The following is an 8,525-nucleotide window of genomic DNA, read 5'->3' as shown; positions in this document are numbered from 1 at the left end:
CCTGCCAAAGCACTGGGGATGGTCCTATTAACTATGGGCTACAGAGAACATTGCAGCATCTTGTGAGGAAGTCACAAAGACGGGTTTCACACTAAATAACTGGACTGTCAGACAGACACAGAAAGAGAAGACAACACTGCATTGCTGGGAGACAAACACTGAAAATTATATAGTATAGAGACCCCATCCTGCAGCTTCTTTGGGGCCACAGGCTGCTATTTATTATGTGCGTACTGTGCCTCATACAATAAGACTTTGATCCCTGACTAGGAACTCCGTAATCCAAACAGTAATAATAAACAATTACTCCATGTCAGAATGATGAATGATTAAAAACATTTTATTGTGTTTTAACAACTGGGCATGTAGAAAAAACAGGGACATTTCAGAACAGTTAATCTTTAATGTTTTTTTTATTAACCAAACCGACTTAATAAATCTCTGGGCATTTCATTAATGAGCACAGTTACGTGCTGCGGAAAAGCCAAGTGATTATCATAAAAATTACATTTATGAATATTTCTGTGCCTTTGTTTTACTTGCTGTGTTACCAGACCTGCAACACAGGCCACAGGGGATATACAGGCAGGTATATTATATATATATATATGTACAGGTTTTTTTACCTCCCCCTCCTTTCAAGTACAAAACCCTTTGCCCTTTTTGCCACTGCTGGTGGTTGAAAGGCAGGTTAGACTCTGTTATCTCATTCATCACTGAGCAGTAAGTGAAGAGCAGAGTTCAACAGTTCCTTGTCGCTGCCAGACAATGTTAAAGTCAGTGGCTGGGAGTGCCAGGGCCGTACCCCACTATTTGTTACCGCAGCACTGCAAGGGGTTTGAACTGTGTGCTTTTACACCCCTTTGGGTTTGTCAGAACTCCAGAGAGAAAATTTTATGGGTGAAACATTCACAGAAAGACAATCATCTCAAGCAAAACCAGAAAGCATTTAGTTGGAAAATTAATTCCCACATATAATTCAAGAATCTGTCTCAGAAACACACCTGAAACTCTTATTTCTCTAACCAGGGATTAGCTCAAGGCCTGGATTTCCAAATAAAACCATGCACAGCTGCCTGCTGGCTTCAGGATCTAACCCAAACGTCACTGACTTTGACAGAACCTTTGGGAACATCAGTGTACCTTGGAGCACATCTTTTGGGACAAGGCAGGAGCACCCCAGCCCTGCCTGGGGTCAATGGCCACATCATGAATAAGCTAAGGACTCTGAAGCTTCATCCCTACTGTTAAATACATCAGGAGATGCCAATAGCCCAAGCTTTAAGGCCAAGTGGCATATGCCCATATCACAAACTTACTTCCTCCTCAAAAGAAGGCAGTCTGATCCAGGCTGGCAGGGGGATCAGCATCTGCAAACTGCTATCTGGTAAATAATAGTGCTGCTTTGCCAGCCAGCAAAAACAACCTTTTCGGGTTGTATGGCTCTAGTTTCAGACCTGAGGAAAGGCTAATTTGCCTGAACATGTCCCTGTTTCCTTTCTTCTCCCTCTATATCAATAGGTCTAACACAAGGTTCTATGCCTCCCTGCCAGCCTGACCTTGACCATCTTTTTCACCATTCCTCTCTAGCACCTCACTAATGCCTGCCCTCACGCCTACATCTGTATAAAGCCATTTGTTAAAGCCTGTGTCAAAAGTGCTTCAGAAGTAAATATTAGCAAAGACCAGGTCCACTGACTCTACCTGCTGACTATTACCTGTGGTTGCGTTTCTCGTGGACAGTGAGTCAGGTGTCACCAAAGCACAGGAAAGTTGACTTCTGTTGCCGTCATCATTTGCAATAGGTATCAGAGCCTGAACTGTGGTGCCCAGAGAAGATTTTAAGTAATGCAACACCCAGAAAGCCTCAGTAGCACCAAACCAAACACCTGGATTCAGCCTGAGCTCTGATTTGACTCACACATGGATCTGTTTGTTCTTGATTGAGTAAGCCACCTACAAATACCTCCAACTAGCCCTGTGGCCAGGTCTTTAGGCTGAAGGGTGTTCTGCTCCACAGTCACACCAACACCTTTGATTTCACAGAAAGTTACACCAGGTCTGAACTCCACCCTTGCACCTAACAGGGGAACTCCCACTGATTTCTCTGTCTCTTCCCCCAGTGACCAAGAGGACATAGTGCCAGGATGTGACTGGGTGGTGGCAGTCTGAGCATGCCTTTCATAATGGCAACAGCAGGGTAATTCCATAAGACTGTGGACATCCTCCTTTGAAAGACAGGTCAATGGGCTGGCATTCAATGAAAGTGGCTTATAATCCCCCCGTTGTTTTTCTGAGGAATTATCTTTCCTCTTTTTCTAAGGCTTTAGGTTTTTTTCCGGGTTCCTCCTACTTTCATGTTACTTTTCTACAAATGTGCTTCTAAGTAATTTTACTGGCAAGAATATATTCAAAATAGTATTCTGAGCAAACCTTTCAGTCTGACTAGTGCGGTGTCCAGTCTGTACCTAACGAGATGCAGAAAGCTTTGCTAGGAACAGTCCTTATTAGAGAAGGAATCCATACCAAAACAAATCATCCCCTTCTACCTGGCTCTTTTTCTGGTAAAAGGGAATAAATAACATGTGACAGACGCTAATAACTTTGCTCAGGGCACTTCTGCAAGATATTCAGATATGGCAAGGCAATGCACAGATCAAACAGCTATCCCTGTCGAAAGAAGCTGGAGGGAAGTCCACTGCTATCATTAGTCAATAAGCAGCCCACAGCTGCTTCTTCCTAACTCTGGATCATATTCTTAGGGCATAGGCCAACTACTAAGGATTTTAATGACTTATTATTTTTAATAGTACAAAACATTTAAAGGTCACAGTCATTTTAGTCAGAAAATAGAAACACATCAAGTACCTTAATGCATTCAGACCAGCTAATCAACACATCAGCACAGCCAGGATTTTGAATCTCAAATACCTTACTTTGCGCTTGCTCACGGACTGAAAAATTCATAAATCAGAAATGACTAATGGCCTTATTCAGCAAATATTTTAGACAGCAAATGCATTTGAGAAGTCCTCAATCTGTCCATAGGAAGATCAGAAACGACAAGAAGAGGCAACTTTGTCTGTCCCTTTCTGGTAAATGGTTTACTCATAGGAAACCCTAGTTGTTTGGCTCCCAAAACACCAGCCCTGAGGAGCTGGGCAAGCCTGAGCCCAGCTCAGGGCACGCTCCTGGCAGTAATAACAGTTGCCCTACAGAAACCCTCAGGAAAAAGTTTCCAGAAGCTATCATATTTATTTGAAAAAAAAAAAAAACAAACCAAAAAAAACCTCTATCACTTCATCTCCTGTGTTGGTTCAATCCATCAGGAAAAGAAACATCTGCTTCTGCAGTGGCTGGCTGATCTCTCCACTGAACCACGCACGTGGCAATAACAAAGCATTGCGAGGTTTTAAAATTAAATTTGCTATGAGATTGAAACCGGGCAGCTCTGCCGCAGTTGCTGTAAAGCCATATACGCCCAATTAACAGCCAGCCATCAGGCAGCTGCAGCAAGGTGACTCCAAACCCTCAGGCCGCAGAAGAACTCCCATTTGGGTGTCCCCCACATACTCCGTCACTAGACCAGGCTGGGGGCTGGATTTGTGTTGTCACCACCCCACAGCACCCAGGATCAGGGTGATCAGTGAGACGATTTCATCTCTGTCCCCTAGCATAGTATACGTAGTGTGTAGTTTATCGCGGGGGGTTGGGGAGGGGAGGTTCCTCTGTGAGGAGAGGCCAGGCCTGCCCGGACTCGTCCTGCCACAGGGCCCAGCCTAGGCCCTCAGCTGTGGTGGTGGCACCCACAGGGAAAACATGCTTAAGGAAGGGTGAAACACCACAAATACAGAGAGATGTGAGGAAAAAAAAGTGATAGAAACGACCCTGCAGAAAATGACCAGAGAAGGAGAAGGGGAGGAGGTGCTGCAGGCCCTGGGGCAAAGATGCCCCATCCATCCCCTGGCTCCCCCTCTTGGCTGCTCTCCCAAAGCGCTCAGCAGGGAAAAAGCCAAAATCCAAATCTTGCTGGCTCTTTCCCCAGCTCTCCAGAAAGAACTGCCTGGGAAGAACAGAGGCCAGAGGACCCCTGACACGGGGCAGCCCAGCACCTGGGAGTCCTCCTCATGGCTTCCCCCCACAGCCCCTGCAAACTGTCACACACTCTTATCCCTTTCTAGTGACACAAAAATGGCTTTTTCTTTACCCCCCATCTCATGTGTGAGACAACACACGTACAGGTGACTCTGCAGATGTAAATCCTACAGAAGTCCATCTACACCAGGCCCAGGAAAGCTGCCTTTTTGCACAAAGGAGGTTGCAAATGCAAGAACATGGGAGAGCCAAAGTGTGTGAGCCCACAAGGACCACTGCACAGCTACCAGTGCCAGATCTAGACACCTCATTCCTTGTCAAAACACGTGCCAGATCCGCTCACTTTCTCCCCTCCTGCACAGATCTAATTAAAATGAAAAGAAGCTGCCACTCACAGCCAGCGGATCAGCCCCAGCCAGCCATGCAGTTCGATGCTGGGTATAGACTTTACTGTCAGATACTCTCTAATCAGCTGAGCTGTTTTGCAGGCTTTTTTATTTTTTGTGCCTTTTTTTTTTTCCCCTCCCTTTATTGTTCTTGTTTTGTTCAGAGCTTTGCTGCGCTGGCAGAGTTCTGCCAGGCTCCTGGGCAAATCACTCACACCGCAGTCCGTGCATGCCACAGACAGAGGGTTTGCACTGGGGTTCAATGTAATTGCTAGCATTTATCACTTTAATAGCCTAATGAAGGTGAGATGTAATTAGGAGGGGTGTCAACTGGAATATGGAGTTTGTTTTACAATTATCTGTACAGCGGGTAACCACTGGCACAGAACAGTGCCTTCTAAAAAGCTGGTAATATGTGGCATAAATGTTCATCACCGGGTGACTTAAAGTGACCAAAAGCCACATTCTGTAATTGCTGCTTTTCTTCCTAAGCACTTGAAAGCAAACACAAAAAGATTGAGCCCCTGCCAAGGCATCTTTTCCAACCAATGAAGATGGTTTATATTCACACAACTGAGCCCATATAACTGTCACCTCAACATCATTCCCACTTGCAGAGTGATCAGCAATGATTTTGCTTGAGTGATTTTTGTCTGTGTAAGCAAACTCAAATGAACGCAACAATAATAAGAACTCCCAGAAGAGCCATTGAAAAAAAAAAAAAGCCTCCAGAAGCACACATATAGCCTTCTTATTGTACACACCAAAGAAAAAAAAAAAAAAAAAAACCACTGAGAATTAAAAGCAGTTCAGGAAGTTGCATTTCTTTCTGTTTTACTCAAAATAAGCATTCATACTCAGGATAAAGTGAGTTTTATGCAGTTGGCAGGATGGCCAGCCCTTATTTAAGGCAGAAGGTCTAAAGGCACAAAGAACGCATCTCCTGGATAATGATCTCCTGCTGCTAAGCAAATACCAAGGTTGTTGCTTGCTGGATTTTGTGCAGTAAAGTAATGATGGTTGATGGTGCTGTTCAGTGGGAGACCAGAGGTTCAGACAGTCAGAAGCCTTCTGAGCCCAACCACCACAGTACAAAGTATGACTCTCCTTCAAGAGCTAATCTTGCTTCTGAATAACAGAGCATAGTTTTAATTTGTATAGTCTCTTGAGGGCTGGTCAGATTACTGGAAGAGCAATTACTTCAGAGAAACAAGACCTTTCCTTTACAGAATGAAAGCGTGGATATTGGTACACAGTTAACATCGTGAGTGTACTCTAGTCCCGGTAGCTTTCTCCAGATGTTCAAACTGTAGGATTAATAACCTGTTGTACTGGCATCCTTCTGACATTATCTAAAATGGATTTTAATTTAGTGCAGAAGACTGACAAGAAGTAATGTTGAAAGTTTTACCTCAAAAAGTCAGAAAGAGTGATGATATAACCCACAGCAGTAAGTTCAGGCTTCACTCAGCCCTGCTGCAAGATGAAAACAAAGGGTCTTGTGCCTGCCTGTGAGGTGCTTCCATTCAGTTCATCATGACGGCATTCCCTCAGGTCCTACAAACCTATAACTGGCTCCTTGCAGTCACCTTGCAGGGTTTTAGGTGCCTTCACAAAGAAGAGGCAACAGCTCAAGTACTCTCTTTCTCTTGGTCAATTGAACACAGATCTTTGATACCCTTAGAAGAAAGTCTTCCTGGTTACAGTTATGTTGCAGCAAGACAATCAGACTTGTCATTTGGAGATCATGTATTTATTTTCTGTGTGGACGTTCCATACATAAGAATTAGCATAGGTTGTCCCAACAGGTGGGAGCCTGCAGAAGTGAGAGCCTGCTGTAACGTGGAGGCCATATGATGACAGTGATGGCTCAGAGAAAGTGATGCCGCTAATTGCAGCAATTAAACAGTAATGATATAATTAATGCAAAAATTATGCATGGCTCAAATCCAAGCTATTGGAGTACAAGAGGTATTCATCACGCCTAGATGAAAATCATTCCCGTTGAGATGATATCAAATCTGCTTTTATGACTTGATCGTGGATAATGGTTACAGGGAATTCAGGTAACAGTGACAGACTATGTTCAGCAGGAGAAGTAGCTGATGGTAAGGAAACACAAAAGCACTTTAAATTTCATTGGACAAATTGAGCACTGAAGGTGAGGAGGACTGAAAAAGTCTTGCTACAGCAAGACCCTTCAGATCCACGTCCCAGACCAAGAGCAGATATTAGGCCCCACATAGCCAGATGCAAAGACTGCATTTGACACATCCAAATGGACACTTGGCATGTCCCCTTCAAAATGCATGACTAGAAACAGGACCAGAAAAGTCAAATGGTTTATTTTAGTTTTTATAAATCAATCTTTGGTGAAGAGCAGGTTTAAAGACCAGCATTAACTCTGCATAACCAACATTCCACATTTCCAGTCTAGTACATTCACAAATCCCTAATTTAAGATATGAAGGAAATAAATTGAAAGTGGCATTATGAAGTGTTAAGAAGTGTGTATAATATTGCTTAAATTTCAGAAATCAGGTATTTCCAGGTAACTGGTAAAAAAAGGGTGAGAGTTAAAAGTAGTCTGTCACATTTGCTCCATACCTGTCCCAGCTCTCAGCTCATTCTGCGGTTTGGCTTCTAAATTTCCAAAATCCATTTTTTCATATTTCAAGCTACCTCCCATCAGGGCCTTTCAGAGGACATGTTAAAGATATGTCTGAGAATGCCTCAAATTGCAAAGAAAATATCTTTTTATTTTTTTGGTGATGTTCAAAGCCAGTTGTGGGAGCCCACGAATGTATATGGCCACATCAGTCAGATGGCTGTGCCCGGTTAACTCCTTCCCACATGTAGACCAAAAGACCATTGCTGTGATTGCTGTCTGATTGTACAGCAATAGCAAAACTGTGAAACACTTAGAGTTGTTCAGCTGTGCTACAGGTTGAGAATGTTGTATGGACACTGGGCCTATAGAAATGCCTTGGATTTTCAAAACTGGACTGAAAACATGGCCAGCCCCAAGCCATTCTCACAAATCCAGCTTGAAATATTACTACATTAAGTGGTAGTTTACTGGAACTCTATTATTTATGCTTCCATATTGGGTACCTTAATGTAGTAATAAATAAAGCCAATGTGTTTGCAGTGTATTACCATACATTTTACTTCCCATGGACAAGGACAGAGATCTCGAGGAAAAGGGAAAGACTCTGAGCCATCTCTAAGCTGAAAATACACAGTGCATATTAGAAAGCAGCCTAGTTGCTAGCACAGTTTTCTTGCATGTTTTTTGTACCATGGACCACATGCAATCATTTTTAACCAATCCCTCTGGGCTGAACCCAGAATCCTCCCTCTGGTTTCTTACCAAGTCACTGGGGAGTTTTGAGAGTCAAAATCGCATATTGTGTACAGCTTTGTCCTCCAGTAGCTTAAAACATTTTAGTTTATTTGTCTTTAGCTAAAGATAGAAAGCCCTGGGGTCCAGTAAAGTGGACCCAGTGTTTGTGTTCATGCAAACATACAATGTATTGGCCGTTTGGCTTTATGAACGCACCTTGTTTGATGTCTATGGAGGAGTAATGGCTTTCCATTTAGACTGTGGAGTCTACTGCTTAATAATAAATACACTCCTGACATTGTTAAATGATAGCCTGCTTCTAATAAACCCCATGCTGATCTGTGTGTTGGTTAAAGTGGGTAATTCATCTTCCTGGGCTGTTAAAACTTTAGCTGGAATTATAGAGACAACATGAATCAGACACAATCAGCATGTCCCCTGCTGGTTTGCTCATTTTCGACCCATAACAAAATACCGGCTAGTTTTCTCTTCGCATTGTGGATCTTGTTATTAGTTGATTTCATTATTAATCGCTCATAAGGCTTGGGAGGCCTTTTCAAGGCACGTACATAAGGGATCCACACAGTCTACAGCACAAGACCACTATACTTCCACGCTCACGCTTCTCCCAGGCCGCTTGGTATCAAGTTGTAATCCCTTTGTGTTACTGAGCAAAAAAGCCCGCAGCCACACTCTGA

The sequence above is a fragment of the Numenius arquata genome, chromosome 2 (assembly GCF_964106895.1).
Source record: "Numenius arquata chromosome 2, bNumArq3.hap1.1, whole genome shotgun sequence".
Classification (NCBI taxonomy): Eukaryota; Metazoa; Chordata; class Aves; order Charadriiformes; family Scolopacidae; genus Numenius; species Numenius arquata.
Note: the sequence above shows the minus strand (reverse complement) of the source record.